This window comes from Ambystoma mexicanum, chromosome 8 (assembly GCF_040938575.1).
Source record: "Ambystoma mexicanum isolate Mex_15411 chromosome 8, UKY_AmexF1_1, whole genome shotgun sequence".
Taxonomy (NCBI): domain Eukaryota; kingdom Metazoa; phylum Chordata; class Amphibia; order Caudata; family Ambystomatidae; genus Ambystoma; species Ambystoma mexicanum.
In genome coordinates this window covers 1,509,708,207-1,509,728,105 of record NC_090929.1, presented here as the reverse complement: position 1 = coordinate 1,509,728,105, position 19,899 = coordinate 1,509,708,207, and the positions used below count along the sequence as shown (strand labels likewise).

The 19,899-nt window shown below is 50.5% G+C and overlaps 1 protein-coding gene across 1 annotated transcript in view; it reads right to left on the bottom strand.

Annotated features, from left to right (window-relative positions):
- The window catches only part of PDCD11 (programmed cell death 11), a 1,291,633-nt gene that overhangs the window by 19,184 nt on the left and 1,252,550 nt on the right, over positions 1-19,899 (bottom strand). The gene's annotated exons all lie outside the window — the stretch shown is intronic.

The following is a 19,899-nucleotide window of genomic DNA, read 5'->3' as shown; positions in this document are numbered from 1 at the left end:
ACTTGCCTCTATATGCCACTCATGGGGTAAATCTCGAGTGTTTCATATAACTCGTTTGATTTTTTTGTGGGGTAGCTCCAATCGAATAGCGTCTCAGAAATGTATTTATTTTTGTTAGCATTTGTTAAACGCTTATACAACAGAATTGTGTTTCGAAGCGCCACAAGGCTAAATGGGAAGGGAACATGGGAGAAAAAACATTTGCAAACACAGTAAATATATAATTGTGGTCCTACTAGGCCTTGCAGTATTTGGACATGCACGAGAATTCGTGCAGGGGATATGGATGGGTGGGGGTCAAGGTATGGATAAGTGCTGGTGGAGGGCCCAGGAGGAAATTGCCAATGGGAGCCAAGGAGGGTGCCTCGGACTAAGTACTAAGTGCTGGTGTGGGCGACTCCCAAGGGTGGGAAGTAGAGCCACCAAATGGGGGCCCGTCGGGACAGTGCAATGGGGAGGAGGCTTGGGGGGGGGGGGCTGCAGGTAGGTCCTGTATCGAGTTGGTAGAAGGCCTGGTATCCTGTGAGATTCATGAGCACCAGTCCACCATCGGCAGTGGGGTGATTAGCAGGGAAGGGAAAGAGGTGGAGAAAAGCAGAGCTTTTAGCAATTTCGGGACTTAAGAAGATCTGGCTCAAGTCTGAAAGGGCCACAGGGGCTGTTCCAAAGGGAGGCACCAGCTGAGGAAAGAGACCTACTACCACACTCTGCTTGGAGAAGCGTTTGACAATCAAAGAGTTGGAGTTAGAGGAGCCGAGGGCTCTAGCAGGGGAGTATTTAGGGAGGAAAAGTTGGCGATGGCGTGGTCCCAGGCCACAGAAAGCCTTTTGGATGATGTATGCAAAACTAAACCTGAAATTCGGAACCGGGAATTCATTTTAAATTGTTATGGACCAGTGTGTTCTTGCATTGTATTGCTTGTTGATCCGACATCTGTACATATTTTAACACCATGCAATACACTATGCTATTTATCATCACAAACTTATGAATTTACATTTATATTTTTATTTGCATACATTTCACTATTCATGTCACTAGTGTTGTGCCTTTTTTGTTGTGAAGTATTAATTGTTGGCACTGTGCACTTTACAGATGTATTAATTCTCCTGATTTTTTATGGTGATTGTTATACTACAAGATGGACGCCGTAATTGCTTAGCATCTTGCCTAGAGTCAAAAATACCATAGAGATGGACTTCTCTCTTAACTACTAGTTGCATTGTACCATTCAGTGTGATCAAGTGTCCAGTGCAGACACGAAACGCGCTGCTGTGCTGTTATCTATATATTTTTTTTTTTAACAGACCCAGGATATATATATATATATCAAAGTAGGAACAATTACGTTTGTGATTCCGGTTCTCTTAGTCCTTAATCTCCAACATTGGCAACTTTGCTTGTATGTGCCCAGAAGCATCTTAGTTTTAGGTTAGGTTTTCACACCATGACTGCACCACACTTGTTTTGAGTTTTTAAATTCGATTTTTGAAAAAAAATGAAACAAATTATGTATAAATTTATATCACAAATATCCTGTGGGAGAGCCCTTTTTATCGACACGTGTTTCAGCTCATGCTGAGCCTTTTTCAAAAACAGGGCATATCTCATGGTCTTTACATCAAATCACTTGTGGAGTTCCAAATATATAAATGTGAGAAATAATAGTCACATGCTTCAATCACTGCGTTTGAATCCCACCTGCAAAATGCAGAAACCCCTTCGCACGCGTCGGCGTGGCAATCTAGCTACTCAATAAAAAGGGCTCTCCCGCGGGCGATTTGTGATACAAATCCATACATAATCTGTTTAATCTTTTTTTCAAAAATCGAATTTCAGAACGCAAAACAAGTGTGGCGCAGTCATAGTGTGAAAACCCCAGAAAACCTCTAATACCTCGGAGGTGGGGTAGTGGTTCCTCAAAACTGCTTTCACACCGACACGACACCTGCAAACTGCATATTTAAAAGGTCACAAGGCCTAAGAGGTTGACCCCCCAACAATTACCCCACTTCTACTTGCATCTTAGTTTTAGGATGGGCTCAGTGAAGTGTGTAGAACACCCCCTCAAGCACAAACACTTCCCCTGTAAATAAAACATCCAGCAGCTACCCACTGTACTGTAAGGTTCCTCCCACCATAATATGAGAAGTTGAATCATCGCATATGCATGCAGAGACAGGCCAGCAGGTTTGGTGAAGGAGAGAAAGCAAAGACTACCAGAACTTGAATCACCAAGAAGTTCATTTTAATTTTGCTGTTATCCCATTCTCATTCTTTTCCAACCTGATGGGAAATCATATGTAAGAGATAATGGGATGGCATAGTTTGAGGTCAGTTCAAGCAAAGAAGTTCCACTGAACCGCTTGGCCACACAATGAACAAGTTACTTTCTTACCTGGTAACGTTCTTTCGATGGGATGGTCCGACGACGTATTCCATATCTATGACAGATAATGTCCACAGCTGTGCTGCTTCAGAAAATCTTTGGCGTCTGCGTCCTGCGTCGATGCGCCATCCCCGATGACCTCCTCCGACGGCCGACGTCACCCGATGTGATAAGTAGGACGCACGACGCCCATAGCCTCAGTTATAGTTTTTTCCCAGAACGTGTGCCACCAGTTTTCTGCCAGTCAGACACACAAGGCCTTGCAGAACGCAAGCTGCAATCGCAAAAGAAATTCTTCAGTGGGCAAGGCAGGGAGGGAGCGATATGGAATACGTCGAAGGACCATCCCCATCGAAAGAACGTTAGCAGGTAAGAAAGTAACTTGTTCTTTGAGGGGATTGGGTCCGCCGACGTATTCCATATCTATGACAGACTCCCAAAGCAGTACCAAGCAAGGAGGTGGGAAAGAATTTAGAATACAAATTTAGCATGCCCAATCAAATTGCGGAATAGAGAACTGCCTTGCCAAAGGCCAGATCTTGCCCTCTGATGGAATCAAGGGAATAGTGACGTACAAAAGTATGTACTGAAGCCCAGGTGGCTGCATCACAGATGTGACTAATAGGAACTCCCCTCTGCAGGGCAGTAGACGCAGCCACTCCTCTGGTAGAACGGGCCCGCAAGCCAGCCGGAGGGTCCTTACCCGCCAAGCGGTAACACTCGGAGATAGCTAAAATAATCCAACGAGACCGTCTGTTTCGTCACAGCCTGTCCCAAACGCTTTCCAGCGTAAACAATGAAAAGTTGATCGTCCACTCTGACCCGGGACATGCGCGAAATATAAAAGCTCAATGCTCTCCGAGGATCAAGCCTATGGAGCCTCTCCTCTTCCTTACCAGGATGTGGAGGAGGATAGAAGGCCGGAAGAACAACCTTCTGGCTCAAATGAAATTCCGAAACCGCCTTTGGAAGAAAAGGAGGACGAACACTAAGGACAACCCTGTCCTTGTGAAACAACAGTGAAGGGTGGCTTAACTGAAAGTGCCTGTAACTGACTCACTCACTCTGCGAGCGGAAGTAACCGCAACCAAAAACACAGTTTTCAGAGTTAACAGCCTCAAGGGGCAAGAATGTAAAGGCTCAAATGGAGCACCCATAAGAAACTTAAGAACAAGGTTCAAATCCCAACCTGGCACCAGAAAAGGTGACGGAGGGAAAACATTAGTGAGCCCCTTCAGAAACTGCGAAATTAAAGGAATTTTAAAATAGGAACACTCTTCAGACGAGCGCTTAAATATGGACAGCGCCGCCAGGTAACCTTTAATGGTCCCCACTTGCAAGCCCCTGTGGGCCAAAGAAAGCAAAAAAGACAGAACCATGGGAATGTCACATTCAAAAGGATCCACATTCGGAACTCTGCACCAGTCTCCAACGGCAACGGTACAGAGACTTTGTTGCCGGCCGCCTGGCCGAGAGCAACACCTCCAAGCATGAAGATTGAGGGATCTGACCTCTGGATGGAGAACCTGACCCCCCCCCTCCCGTGAGAGCAGATCGTCTCGGTAGGGAAGACGACATGGAGGGCAGATGGACAAGTCTAGAAGGTCCGGGTACCACGTCCTCCGGGCCCACGCCAGAACAATGAGGATCATCCGGGAACCGAACCTCCGTAACCTCTGCAGCACTTGCGGGATGACGGGGACTGGAGGAAACGCGTACAGCAGTGGGAATGACCACTCCACCACGAACGCCTCTCCTAAGGCTCCTTTTGGAGGAAATTCCCGCGAGCAAAACCTTTCACACTTCCGGTTGACACTGGAGGCGAAGAGATCCACTTGAGGGGTCCCCCAAAGGGCGAAGATCTCCAGGAGAATCTCCTGAGCCAGCTCCCACTCGTGAGAGATCGTGCTCTGCCTGCTCAGAGCGTCCGCCGTCTCGTTGTCGTCTCCGACCAGATGAACCACTGAGATCGAAACTTCCTGCTGGATGGCCCAGAACTCGAGCTGCATCGCCTCCCTGCACAGCGGAAGTGACCCTGCCCCCCACCCCCTTTTTGTTGAGGTAGTACATGGCCACCGTGTTGTCCGTTAGAATCAGGACACTCTTTCCGCGCAGTCGGCAGAAAAGCCTTCAGGGCTAGCCTGACGGCCCTCAGCTCCAACAGATTGATATGGAGTCTGGACTCCGACGGAGACCAACGATCGCTGACTGTCAACTCGTCGGCATGAGCCCCCCATCCTGTGAGGGATGCGTCCGTCACGATCGTCACCTCCGGCCAGGGCAGCCAAAATGGGGCCCCCTTCATCAGATTGCCCTCGACGGCTCACCATAGAAGGTCCCGGGCTACCGAGGACGGCACCTGAACAGGGTCCGACAGCCTGCCGGAGGACTGAGACCACTGGAGCTAGAGTGCCCACTGCAAAGATCTCATCCGCAGACGAGCCTCTGGCACCAGAACAATGCAGGATGCATTGAGGCCGAGCAGTCGCAAGAACTCGGACGCTGGGAGATTCTGGGCAAGTTGAAACTTGTGCACCATCTGCTGAATGTGAAGAGCCCTCACCTGAGGAGGAAAACACTGCCCCAGGGACGTGTCGAGCACTGCTCCGATGTACTGGAGCCGCTGCGTTGGTGTCAAATGGGACATCTTTAAATTGAGGGAGTGGCAGGTGACGGACAGATGATCCAGGACTTGCTCGGAGAGCTCCCCCTGATCAACCAATCGTCCAGGTAGGGGTAGACGTGAATCCCCCCTTTCCTGAGATGCGCTGCCACCACCACCACCATGAGCTTGGTGAAAACTCTCGGAGCAGAGGTCAATCCGAACGGCAGGACCCAAAACTGAAAGTGCGAGTCGCCAACCGCGAACCTCAGGTACTTCTTTTGCTTGGGATGGATCGGCACATGGAAGTAAGCATTCTTGAGGTCGAGAGACACCAACCAGTCCTGAAGTTGAAGGGCCTGGAGGACTTGAGAAAGAGTCACCATCTTGAACTTGTCCTTCCTGGGGAGTTTGTTCAAACCGTGCAAGTCCATGATGGGTCTCAATCTCCCGTCTTTCTTCTAAATAAAAAAATAAGGGGAATACCATCCCTTGTTCCTCTCCGCTACAGGCACCAGTTCTATGGCACCTTTCTCCAGCAGGGCTTGAATTTCCTGCGCAAGGAGCGGATCCGGACACTTCAAAGAAAGGTTCCCTGGTGGATTGTCGTGAGGCCTCTGCTGAAAAGGAAGACATTAGCCGTGGGTTATGATTTCCAGAACCCACATATCCGAAGTAATGGCTTGCCACTCTACAAGATGCTGTGCCAGCCTTCCCCCAACCGGCGAACCATGGGACCTGGCCTCATGACTGAGTGGTAGCGGCTGGGGCGTTGACTGAGGGCAAAGAGGCAACTGCCTGAGCGGCCTTGGCACCTCGAGTACCTTTGCTTCCACTTCTGGCACTCTTACGATGGCCTCTTGGACTGCTAGCTCCACTCGCTTTACTGAAGGACAAGTAATAGCGAAAGGAACCTCCCCCTCCATTGTTGTCCCCTAGGACGAAAAGGCAGAGGTTGGCGAACTGCAGCGCCCAACGACTTTGCTGCAGCTTTGGAGGTCTGCAACCTCTCAAGGCTCTCGTCAGCCTTGCTGCCAAAAAGGTGTTCACCGTCAAAAGGCATGTTGAGGAGCCGGGACTGCACATCAGGAGTGAACCCTGACTTCTGCAACCACGCAAACCTGGGCATTAGGGTGCTCGCCGCCATGAACCGGCTGACACAATCCGCCAAGACCAAACCCGACTGAACGGCCTCCCACATGGCATCCTTGCCATCCTGAACCATAGCAAGGAAACCATCCCGTTAGTTCCCTTCGGGAATATGATCAGCCGCTATTGCAACACAGTTCCACAGAGTGTGTGTGAAACGAGACAAGGCACATATGGAGTTGGCTGCCTGAAGCGCCATACCCCCTGAAGAAAACACTTTCTTCGCCCAGCCGTCAAAACGTTTGTCGTCCCTATCCGGAGGGATGGTAGGATACGACGCCTGCTTTGCCGGGGCCATAGCCGCCTGCACCACCAAACTCTCCGGGGTGGGGTGCCTAGACAAGTAGCAGGGGTCGCTACTGGCTGAACGGTATTTTTGCGACAAAGACTTGCCCACTGCCGGGAGACTCTCCGGAGCAGTCCAAGCCGCCGCCACCCTTCTCTGCAGAGCCATGTGAAAAGGCAAAACCGGGTCAGTGGGTGGACCGAGATCAAGGATGTCCGTGAGATCATCCTGAACGAACTCCCCTGGGGGAGCTGACCAACCCAAGTACTCGGTAAACCGAGACATAAGGCGCTGATATGAAGAATCGGCATGAGTGCCAGGCTCCGGCCTCCAAAACACAGGCAACACCAATAGTTTGTTGAAATGGAATTCCGACAGAACCTTCGGCATGAAAGAGGGGTGCGTCTGGAGCACCACCCTCATCTTGTGGAAAGTCAGATAAGGCAGCTTGGAGGAAAGGGCCTGGATTTTACCTACTTTCCTGGCAGAGGTGATGGCCACGAGGAAAGCAGTCTTCCACAATAGGTACTTGAGAGGAGATGGATGCATGGGCTCGAAAGGGGCCCCACATCAGAACCACGTTGAGTTCCAACACAGGGGCGGGCACCTTCACCGGCGGGAACGATCGAACAGTCCTTTAAGGAACTCCTTCACCAGATGGTGTGGCCAAAGAGAAGACCATCCTGGAGACGTGGTGTAAAGGGAGATAGCCGCCAGATGTACCTTGGAGGCGTGCGCTGGCCCCGACCTTGACCAAGGACAATAGGTACAGAAGGATATACAGGGTAGATCATCTGTGTCTGGAGCCACATTGCAAAGCGTTTCCACTTGTGTCCGTAGCACTGTCGACTACGATCTGGACCTGACCTCCCTGCAGTCCACCGGAAGCTCATACCCAGCGAACTGTAAGGCTGCAGGAGCCAAACCTTCAGGTTCAGCTATCCTGGGTCGTGATGTAGGATTGCGCCTCCTTTAGTGAGCAGATCCGCGACCTCTGGAAGCTTGACTGGTGGTGACTGTTAGGCAGAATCTTGTGCAGTTCCCTTAGGGAGCACTACAGAAGATTAAGACTACAGGTATATGCAAGAAATCCCCTTTGGTATCAGTCCGTACCAAAAAGATTTAGTTGGTAGCTGTGGCTAAGCAGTCAAACTTATCTGAAGAGGGAGATGAGCAGTATTCAGGGTTTACACATTAGGGCTTCAGCACTATGGGACAAGGAAACGCTGACCAAAGTTTGGTATCAAAAAGAATATATGGGATACATTACTCACCGTAATCGTATTTCTGATGCTTGTATCCGCTAATATTCACATGCTGTGCATAGGCCGACATCTAATGGAAGCTGCAGAGTATTTTACAGTTTGTTTTTTGAAACTCGAAAATGGGCGTCGACATAGGGCGTGCCAGTAATACTATCCCTAGTGTGACGTCCACTGTACCCATGATCCCTCACGCGTGTATGACCCTCAGATTTTATTTTTTCTGACATGAGGTAGCGTGAGGAGTAGTGCGAGTACAGATTATCCAAACAGATAGATTGATAAGACTATAAGCATCCATGTGCCTTCTCTCAGAGGGGAGGAAGGGCGGGCGCATGTGAATCTAAGCAGATACAAGCATCAGAAATACGATTACGGTGAGTAATGTATCCCTTCTGAGGCTTGTGGAATCTGTCTAGATCACATGCTGTGCATAGATTAGCGAGCAGTGTTAAAAGAAGGAGGTGGGATGAGCGAACAGATGTCTTAGAACCGCTTGTCCCACTTGAGTATCTGTCTTGGAATGAGTGTCAATGCAGTAGTGCTGAGTAAAAGTGTGAATAGAGCTCCATGTAGCTGCTTTGCAAATGGTGTCACGGGGTACATTTGCAATGAAAGCCAGAGTGGCCCCAGTGCCTCTTGTAGAGTGGGCTCTTGGCTTAAAAGGCAGAGTTTTTTCAGAAAGGGAGTAACACAGCTGGATACATTTGACTATCCATTTCGAGATGGCACCTTTAGAGACGCTATCTCCTCTGTGCATGTAGCTACAGAGACGAACAGTTGGTCTGTCTTTCTTAGCGGTCTGGTCTTGTCTGCATAGTAGGGGACCGCTCTTCGCACATCTAGAGTGTGTAGTTTCACCTCAGCAGAGCTTTTGGGTTCTTGGAAGAAGGCCGGTAGCTCAATGGACTGGTTAACGTGGAATTTAGAAATGAACTTAGTTGAGAACCTAGGATGAGTTCGTAGAACCAGTTTATCCTTATGAACAGTAAAGAAAGGGTCCTGCACTGAGACAGCCTGAATTTCACTGACCTTTCTTATGGATGTAATGGCTACTAAGAAGGCAGTTTTATAGGTCAGGTGTTTGAGACTAGCTTTATGCATGGGTTCAAAGGGGGGGCCCATGAGTTTAGCAAGCACCACATTAAGGTCCCATCCTGGTGGTGGGTTAGAAATTGGAGGGTGGAGTCTCTTAACCCCTTCCATGAATGCTTTAACCACTGGTACTTTCCACCACGACAAGTGTAGGCTGATTGAGCCGCCAGGTGTACCTTGAGTGAATTAAATACCAACCTTGCATCCAGCAGGTGGAGCATGTAGGTGACGATATTGGAAGGAGTACAATCAACTCGGTTGATCTGTTTATTCTGGCACCAAATAACAAATCTTTTCCATTTATCAAAGTAACAGTGTCTTGTGTTTGGTTTCCTAGATTTTCTTAGGATATCCATGCATTTCTGTGGTAGATTGAGATGGCCAAACTATGACTTCAGGAGCCATGCTGCCAAGTTCATCGAGCTGGGTTGAGGATGCACCGTTTGTCCTTCGTGCTGGGATAGTAGGTTGTGCCAGCACGGGAGTCTGATGAGTTCGCACACTGCCAGTTTGTGCAGGTGCGGGAACCACGGTTGTCTCGCCCACATGGGAGCAACTAGGATGTGCATCTTGCTGACCAACTTCCTCATCAGAGGAGTAGGTGGAAAAGTATAGGCAAACATCCCAGACCAGTTCATCCACAGGGCGTTCCCTTTGGAGCCTGGCTGGGGGAACCTGGGTGTGAATCCTGGGCATTGTCTGTTTTCGCTTGTGGCGAATAGGTCTATAGTGGGGAAACCCCACTGTGAGAAGAGGTCTCCTACGACTTCTTCGTGTAGAGACCATTTGTGTTCTTTTTGGAGGGGATCTCTGCTCAAGGCGTCCGCTAGTGAATTGAGATCCCCTGGAACATGTTGAGATGACAGGTACATATTCCGTCTGAGTGCCCATTTCCAAATTTTCTGGGCAAGCTTGGACAGATTTGGAGAACGAGTCCCTCCCTGTTTGTTTATGGAAAACATAGCGTTGTGCTGTCCGTTAAGATCTGCACTGACAGGTTCAACAGGTGGGGTTCGAACGCTCGAAGCGCTCTGAAGACTGCCAGAAGCTCTAGCAAGTTTATGTGATTCTTGGCCACTGTGCGAGACCAGAGACCCTGAGCTGTGTGGTGAAGGAGATGTGCTCCACACCCCGACAGGGACGCATCTGTAGTGACTACGGCCTGCATCTCGGGGTCATAAAAGGGTTTCCCCTTTGACAGGGTCTCTCTTGTCCACCAGTGAAGACTCTGTATTAGTGTTGGCGAAACAACCACTAGATCGTCCCATTGACCACTTGCCTGAGACCACTGTTCGCCAACCATTCCTGCATGGGTCGCATGTGCAGGCGCGCATGGGGAATCAGGTAAATACATGACGCCATCATGCCTAGCAAACATTGCTTTGCGCACCCTTATCTGGCGACCGGGCTGATATTGAGGAATTTGCAGTAGTAGATTCCGAATTCTTTCCTCTGATGGAAAGGCCAACCCCTCTTGCGTGTTTAGGACAGCTCCTAGGAACTGTTTGGAGGTGCTTGGCACCAGGCTTGACTTTTTCTCGTTGATTGAGAAACCCAATTCGAAGAGGTCGTCGATTGTTCTTTGGATGTTGGAACTGCAAATTACTGGGGTCTCCCCCGTGATGAGTCAGTCGTCCAGGTAAGGGTACACTGGGATTGCCTCCCTGCCTAGGTGTGCCGCCACCACCGCAGTACCTTGGTGAATACCCTTGGAGCCGAGGCTATACCGAAGGGCAGCACCTTGAACTGGTAGTGCTGACTGTCCACCTTGAAGCGCAAGAATCTTCTGTGCGCCGGGAACATGGAAATATGAAAATAGGCATCTTTCATGTCCAATGTTGCCATGTAATCTCCCTTTTTCAGGAGGGGGATTACCTCTTGGAGCGTAGTCATGCGAAATTCTTGGAGCTTGACATACAAGGAAGTAAGTGGAATAAATACCCTTGTTTACATGGTTGCCCGGGACGAGTTCTATTGCGTCCTTTGCGAGAAGATTGACAATTTCCTCGATGAGCATCTTTTGGTAGTCCAGGGAGTGTATTTTTTGTCTTGGAGGGTGGTTGCGGGGGTGCTCCACAAGTTCGATGCAGTATCCCGCGGACACTGGACAGCACCCATCTGTCCGAGGTGATCCCTTCCCATGCTTGGGTGAAGTTGGAAATGTGCTCCCCCCCCCTACTGGGGATGCGTGGGAAGGGACCAGAGCAGAGCGTCACTGTTTGCTGGGAGGCGTACCGCCTCTGCCTGGGCTGTCTCTCCCTCTACCGCAGCCCCTTTTGTTACCTCTACCGTAACTTTGGGTACTTTGTTGGTTGCCACCCCACGATGTACTCTGACCCTGTGAGTAATTGGAACCCCTCTGGGAATTATGTCCGCTTGAGCGACGAAAATTAATATTATTCCCCCTTTTGTTCGTGGGTTTGTTCGTCAATTGTCCCAGGGACTTTAGGGTATCATATTCATCCTTGGCAGTTTTGAGTGCCTCCTCTACTGCTTTGCCAAACAAGACAATCCGTTTCACTGGTATGTCGATAAGAGAAGCCTGGGTCTCAGGTTTAAACCCTGACTGTCTGAGCCAAGCGTGTCTCTTGATGACACTGCTCTCTGCTATGAGCCGGCCTGCATTATCTGGGGCGTCAAAGGTCGCCTTTAGAATGAACCCGGACACCGATCTACCCTCCGACGCAATCTGGGCCAACTGGCCCTTTAGTAGTTCAGGTGTGGAGGCCATGAGGGCAGCTACCTGTTCCCACTGGTGGCAATTCTAGCTTGCCAGCAGAGTGGTGGTATTGGCGATTCTTGCCTGGTAAGCGGAAGTGGAGGCCACTTTTCTTCCTAACCCATAAATCCTCTTGCTCTCCTTGTCTGGGGAGCTTCAGATGATGAGGTGTCCCCGCTCTTTTCCTGGTGTTAGTGACTACCAACGAATCAGGCTTAAGTTGACTCCTTATATAAAGTGGGTCTGACTGGGTGGCCCTGAACAATTTTTCAATTCTGGGGTTGACAGCCCTAGTGAGATTAGGGGTGAGGAGGGAAGGGTCAATTCTGCGTTGGATAGACTTCAGAATTGGTATGGCTTGGGCGATGGGTTTCTTATCCCCCCATGGTCTCTTCTGCAAAGTCCCTCTCTTCTTGAGCCCCTTGAGTGTCTATGTGAAAGTGCTCTGCAGCTCTAACTAAGACCTCATTCAGTAGAGGCTGATTATCCACAGGTGAGTCAGTGACCGGTGGTTCTTTGTTAACAGGTGAGTCTAGATTATAGACCTCTGCCTCGTCTTCCTCCTCCTCATCCTGGTCCTTATTGTCTCTAATAATCGACTCCCGCTTGGTCGTCCAGAATTTGTATGTCTGGGTCTTCAGCATACTGGTGGTAAGGTTGAATAAAGAATGGGTCTGAAATCAGGCCCTGAGCTGGAGTTTCATCACAAGGTCTTTTACTGGGAGGCTGAGGGTCTTTGGATCCTGAAGGAGTAGAGTTGTCAGGGGTACTCTGATAGCTCAGAAAATAATCAGGTTTTTTTTCATAGAAATTAGCCAAAGACGACATTCTTCTCATCACCCTGTCGATGTCATCAGAGCTCCATTCCCTGTAACTGGGGATGACCACCTCCTGCTGAGGTTCCTCTCCTATTCCCATATCATGTAGAGTGGGAAGGATAACTTTAGGCTTGGTGACAGGGTCAGGGGTCCTAGATTTAACTTTATCTGAAGACCTATGTTTGTCCTTGTGGACCTGGGGTGCAGAAGTTGTGTGTGACGACGACTTCTGTTGTTTGTCCCCTTTACCATGAGTAGAGGAGTGTTTCTCTGATGGTCTGGTCTTCTCTGAATCTTTCGACACCTGGCGCCGAGATTCGGGGGTGTGTAGGCTAGCTTCTGTATCTTTAGAGTGTGAACGTCGAGACTCGGAGGCAGACATGGAACGAGCTGCCGGAGCCGACCCTAAGTGTGCAGCTTGGGGGTGGAGGCAGATTCGTGTTCTGACGACCATACCTCCGTGACTTTGGCAGCAAGGCACTCTTGGCAACTGTGGACGGTTGCCGTGTGTCGTGAGGTGATCTCGCCTTGGAATGCCCAGAGGACACTGATTCTGTGGACCGCTCTCTATGTGCCTCCTTCTTCAGAGCACTCGACACGCGTGTCGAATCTCGGCTGGGGTTAGTGTGCTTAGGTGTAGTAGTATGGGTAGCGCTTGTGTCGCTGGGTGTGTTCCCCATAACTGCCCCGCCGGACAATCCTCCGAGGTCGGGGACTAGCGCTTGGGTGTCTTTCGACGCCCCTGTGCCCTCGCCGTCCGATACAGCGGCGTTGCTGCCATCACTGAAGGATCCCACCGTTTCCATGGCCTCGAGCTGCCTGGCGTGATGGGCCCAACGTTTAGTGGAGCGACCCTTTAGTGTTTTAGCCTTAAAGAGCTTACACGCTCTGTAGTTAGTGTCGGGGTTGTCCCTAGGCAAACAGAGATTACAGGTGGTATATGTTTGTCAACCCATGGGAACTTGCGGTTGCACTTGGGGCAAAATTTAAATGGAGTACTCCCCATATGTCACCTAATGGCAGCGGGCGAGTGTATGTAGGAAATAAAACAAGTGTGATTATGTCCACCCCCCACTCTCCCTACTTGCAGGGCCGAGGCCAGAGGCCTTCTGAGGCCCAAAGTTCGTTGTGCAGTCTCGACGGTTGTTAATTCTTCGGACCGGTGTCAATCTTCGATCTCTCGACGTGGGATTGGAAGAACAGGGATTTTTAGATAAATTATGAGTAAATGGCTTAAAGCCAGGGAACTCCGCAACAATGCTTCCGACAAGTATGGCGGAAAAAAACAATCTGAGGGTCCTACATGCGTGAGGGATCATGGGTACAGTGGACGTCACACTACGGATAGTATTACTGACACGCCCTATGTTGACGCCCCTTTTCGACTTTCAAAAAACAAACTGTAATACTCTGCAGCTTCCACTAGATGTCAGCCTATGCACAGCATGTGATCTAAGCAGATTCCACAAGCCTCAGAAATCTATTTATTTTATACACTCTGATGTTCCCACACAAATCACTATTAAAGCAAGTTAAATCAGTCAAAAAAAGTATACACAACTTGCTATTTAAATTGTAGACAAGTTTGAGCAAGAGTGAAAACGGAGCACAACGGCACAGTGAAAACCAAGCAGAAATGGCACTCTAACAATTTCTCAGAAGGGAGGGAAAGGACAAGTTATACAGGTTTAGACTCTTTAACACACCAGTAACACTTTCCAAGTAGATTGTGAACAGGTTAGGCAAGGCAGTACTTTAGCAAATGCAATGCTGAGGTGAAAACCGAGCAAAATGGCACTTCACTAGTTTAAAAAGGGGAAGGAAAAGGGTGGTTATAAGAGTTAGGTGCACCAACACATTTCTAGGTGAGAAGCAATCTAGAGAAGGCAGTTGTAACAGATTTAGCCAGAGTCAATAGGCCTGTGCCGGAGTCAATGGTACAAGGCAATGTGCCCAGGATCAAACGGTTCTAGTAGCTGCAGTCAAGTCTTTGTTTAACCATTCGAAAAGGCGGTTGCAGAAGGTGAAAGACAAGGTTAGATGATAGGGGCGGCCAACTCAGTAGGTAAGTAAAGGATTTAAAACACCTTTAGCGATACCCAACGAAACAGGAGGCCTGGCGGAACAATGTACCTTTAAAGTGGAGAGGCTCCTGCGGTGGCGGTAGTTCCTGGCAGTTCTAGCAGTTCGGGAGATCCAGCAGAGGAAAAGACTCTCGTCGTGGAGGAAGATTAGAGTTACTTGTCTGCCCAGGGATGAAACCAGTCACGGTGCTGCCAAAATGCATAAAAGGTACGCTCCTTTAAATCGTGGTCGTGGTGGACGGGTGCCTGGCTATCCGGTCTCCGAGTGCAGGGCACTGGCGATTCGACCAAGGGAGGTCCTGGAAGGCGATTGGCGAAATGGTTGGCCCCACTAGCTCAAGGGAAGAAGACTCTTGCAGAAGAAGATCTTCTCAAGTCATTGGAGAAAAGTGGTGAGGATCTGCAGCAGGGCTTCACTGGTGGTTCAGTTGTTGCAGATGTCTTCAGCTTCTTTCCTCTTCAGTTTCTTAGTTCCAGTGGCGACGTCTTGTCCTCCAGTCCTCAGGACAATGCTTTTATGCAGCAAGACCCCCATTCATACAGCGTAGCTGTCACTCACACAGTGGGGTGGCTCTCCTGGCGGGAGAACCCCCCCCCCCAGCCTATCAGGGCAGAATGCGACTTGGGTTGCGTAGGCAACCCAGTCCAGGGTGCCTCTCCCATCCCCTCCCACACATCCCGTCTACCCCAGACTCAGTGGCGCCGAGAAGCCCGCCAAAAGGACGAACAAAGGATCACCAACATGGGTTAGGATTAAAGAGAAAGACACGAGAAAGAATTATTATTAAAGTTCTGGCAATAAAAACCTACCGGAGTAAAGTTAATATTAAAATAAACCGGCGGTATGTTAGAGGCTTTTATCAGTAAAAGTGGTACCCTTGAACAATGGGAAAATCCCATAGGGAAATAGTCGCGGTCGAATATTTACGGTAGTAACCACTGCCACCAGCCAGAAACTTTTGAGAGAGGGACTGTGTGGTACCCCCTTCAAAATGAACACTAGGGAAAAACTATTAACCCTTCCAGTACTTCCATATTAAGATGGGGCATACTGGTTCAGTTCATAATTATTGACTAGTAAAGTCAATGGGGACTTTACATGCCCTGGGAGACAGTAGTCAGTCCCAGGGTATGAAGTCTATGTTTGGGGGTCGCTACAACACCCCTGTGGTACGGCACGGAGGGTGCTGTGTATGTTAAAAAGATGATTCCTATGAGGGTGAGAAAAACCCCATAGACCACAAGCACACAAGATAGCCTAAAACACACACTAGCAATCTGTTTAAGAGTGGGGAAAAAAGGGTCTCACTCTTAGCAGGAGAAAAAAATAAACCCTTCAAATCCAGCAAAGCTGCTGGGGGACTCAAAAGGTAAGGGAAATTAGCCTTAGAAGAGAATTCTCCCTAACAATGACGTATACAGGCTGAGAAGGTCCGGGTACTAAATCGGCCTCGGCTACGCTTGGGGTGATGAGGATCATCTTGCACCGGCACCGTTTGGGTCAATTGATGACTCGCAGCAGGATCGGCAACGGAGGAAACGCGTAGAGGAACAGGCCTTTCCACAGGAAGGAGAACATGTCCCCCTTGCTCTTCGGCTGGTGGAACCTGCTGGCGAAACTCTGGCATTTGGAGTTTGTCTCTGTCGCGAACAGGTCGATATGGGGCCAACCCCCACTTGAGGAAGAGACAGTCCACTTGATCCTGGTGAAGTTCGCACTTGTGGCAGGAGCACACCGGCAATGGTGTTCTCGACTCCCGCTAGGTGAAAAGGATTGAGAAACATGTTCTGGGCGACTGGCCAGTGCCAAAAGTCCTGCTCCTCCGCAGAGAGCGCCTGGGATCTGGCCCCCCCCCCACTGTTTCCTGATGTAAAACATCATAGTGGTATTGTCCGTGAAGACCCTCATCACCTTGTCCTTGAGGAACAGAAGGAATTACTTGAGGGTCCAGAACACTGGTCGGAGTTCCAGGACATTGATGTGGAGACCCTTATCCTCCGGTATCCACAGGCCACTGGCGTGGAGATGTCCGGCGTGGGCACACCAGCCCGCCAGCAAAGTGTCTGTGGTGACCGTCTCCTGGTAAGGAGGACTCTGGGAATCTGTGCCCCCGGCGATGTTGGAGCGCACGCCCCACCACCTTATCGCTCGACGGAACTCCACGCCGAGGTCAATCTTGTCCACAAAGTTTCCGGACACCTGGATTCAGCGAGCGTCCAGGATCTCCTGAAGGGCTCGCATCCACAACCTGCAGAGTCTGATTAGGTAGATACACGACAACAAGCCGATCAGTGACTTCATGGTTCTCACTGTGGTGAACTTCAGTGCTAACAGCCGCTGCACCTTTCCCAGAATGGACACAATCCTGTCTTTCGAAGGAGCCTCCAGGCAGGAGACCGTGTTGAGCAATGGCCCCAGGAACAGAGCGTTTTATGATGGAATTAAGCAGGACTTGGGATAGTTTACAGAGAACCCCAGCTCCACCAGCAGCCGGACGGTCCTCTCTGTGTTATCGACTGCAATCACTCTTGACTTGGCCCGGATGAGCCAGTCGTCGAGGTATAGGTACACATAAATCCCTTGTAGGCGCAAATGGGTCGCCACTGGTGCCAGGCACTTCGTAAAGACCCTGGGCGCCGACTTCAGTCCAAAGGGAAGGGCCTTGAACTGGTAATGCTTTCTCTGTACCACAAAACGTAGGAACTTGCAATGTTTCTCGTGAATGGGGACGTGGAAGTACGCATCCTCTAGATCCAGCGACGACAGAAAGTCTCCCTCCTCCAGTTGGCCGAGCATGTGTTGCAACGTGACCATCCAGAATTTTTGGGACTTGATGTACTTGTTGAGTCGTCATTGGTCGAGAATGGGCCTCCAGCCCCCAGTCTTCTTTTTTGCTAAGAAGTATCTGGAGTAAACGCCAGAGCCCCGGAGACGCTTTGGGACCAGCTTTATCGCTCCGATTTTCATTCAAATATTGAAAGACAGATGAGACAAAAACTGATATTCATTTTAAACAGTAATGGTTAGATGTATCAAAACCTATAAAGATCGCCTGCTTTTTTAACATGGCCCAAACTCCAACCGCAACTGAGGGATGTGTTGCTCATGCCGAGCCACCGCTGGTATCAACTGATACCTTTGCTGAAATTCCAAAGTGTGTCTGTGGGCGAGAGATCGGTGGAGATGATTTCCCACACGCCGACGAAGCTCACCAGCTGGATTCCCACCAGGGTGCATGGGTGGGGGCCCGAGTTCTGGCTGGTTCAGTCCTGCTTGGGGGCCTCCGTGCCGCCCTTGGGAGCAACAAAGACGGCGGCTACCTCCAAAGGCTTTGGAACAACCCCTGTAAGCTTCCTGGGTTGTGGAACGGGAGGGTTGGCAGTACGAGGAAGATTCTCTGCCGAAGCCCTTCGAAGACCGGCCGACTTCCCTCCTGAGGCACGAAAGGACAGACTGCGCTGTTGCAGCGTGCCCAGGACACGGCCGTCTGTCATTCTTGATGGCCTGTAGCGATTCATCAACAGCCTTTCCAAAGAGATTGTCCCCGAACGGCATGTCCAGGACCTTAGTCTGTGACTTCCTGCCTACAGTTGGTGGCCTTCAGACAACAGAGGCAGACCCCATTTCCCCATTTGACAGAATCCCTGGTCTGCAGTGTCCAGCGCCACGGTGATGCCGTGCCTCGACATGTTTTTCGCAACCATTTTGTACCATAACTCCCGGTCATGTCTGCCCAGGATCACTAAAGCAGTCGCCGCCTTGACCGTCGTAGCCGCTGAGTAGATGACTTTCCTACCCACTGCATCCAACTTCTTCCTCTCGCTGTCCGGGGGAAAGCAGGCTGAGGATGACAGGTTGGACAACTTCTTCCGTGCAGCCGCCGAGACCACAGAGTCTAGTGATGGTTGTGAGTGCAAACACTTGAGTGCAGACTCCGGCACCCAGTATTTCTTCTCCACCTGGTCTCTTTTCACTGGGGCTGAGGCAGGGTTTTTCAGCAGGGCCAGGCCCTCATCCCAGACATTGTTCAGGAGAGGCACCGCCGGAACGGTCTTCCTCTTCGCCTCCTGGCATTGATAAAGGGAGCCCTCCTTCGTCTCGTCTGGTGTTAGCTGGAAGAGTTCCAATGCGCGAGCAACCATGGCGTGGAACGAATCCACTTGATCCGGGGGAGAAGCCCTTGGGGGCGGGGTGATGCCGCTGTCGTCATCGGTGTCTGTCATCACTGTCTGTCCCTGTATGTGTAGGGGGTGGAGGCACGTGGGGCGGCTGGCGAGGTGGGATAGGGTGCCGCTTCTTTTTTTCGGCGGTGGTGGCCCCGGTGTCAACAGCACCGGTGCTGGTGGTGCCATCAGCATCCTCTTCTGTATCTCTGACACAAGAGTGTGGAGAGTCGAAAGAATGTTCCGTGACAAATGCCTGGGAGGTGTCGGGGGAGCAGGCTTGGTGAGCGCAGCGCTTGAGTCGTCCCCCTCAGCGTTCACACTGTTGTCCCCCTAGGCGACCACCTCCTCCTCGACATTTACGTCATCGTCCCCAACGTCCTCCAGGATCGTGTGGACAGAAACAATGTCCTCTTTGTCGGAAGAAGAAATAACCATGCCCTGGGTCTATCTCAGGCTGAGGGACGGCATCCTCTTTTCTGTAGTCTTTTTCACTGGTTTGGCCGGAGGAAGAGCCACTCAGGCCGCCGTCGGGGCACCCTGGACAGGGTCAGTCCCTTTCGCCTTCAAAAGGGTGGCCATCACCAACATCGATAGTCGAGAACGATTCAGCCTGGATCACCTGGGTGTTTACGGGCAGGTCGGACACTTTACCCTGTGGCTTGGCCTTCTCCGGTTTCTCTTCGACAAAGAACTGGAGCGATGGAGGCCGATGGAGAAGATGATCGCGCCCTACTTGTCGCATGTTCCGCTAGCGCGGCAACCCGGACAGAAACAGAACTTGCAGCGCTTGGCCTGGTCTTGGGCCCCCACAGATGGAGTACCCTCAAAGGACTTAGAAACAAGCTCTGACTGGCTGGATCTGGGTGAGGCATGCCCCTGTGAACCACACAGTAGAGGCATTGACGTTGAGCCACGCCGCCAATCTGCTGTGCCGATCCTTGGTGGTGCACTTGGTAAAACCACAACAGATCTTGCAATCGTCCAAACACACATTCCTCAAACCGCAGCTGGTGCAGAGCTTTAAGAGGGAACCCCCCGTCGTCGTCCTGCTCTGACATGGTCCGGCGTGCTGTGCAGGCCCAATGGCCTTCTGGAACCTTCCAAGAGAAAACACTCTACGATTCTGCCCTTGAGGGGCGTTGAAAGATGCTGACAAATGGATCCCCGTTTGCCAGATGAAGAGACGAAAGGGCACAGAAATTCTGAAATCTAGGTGTACACAACATGGTCCAAGATTTTAAGCAAAAAAGGAGTGTTGGTGATGGGCCTGTAATTCAATGCATTAAAGGGACACAAGCCGCCCTTCTTCTTCAACAAAGGAGAGACGC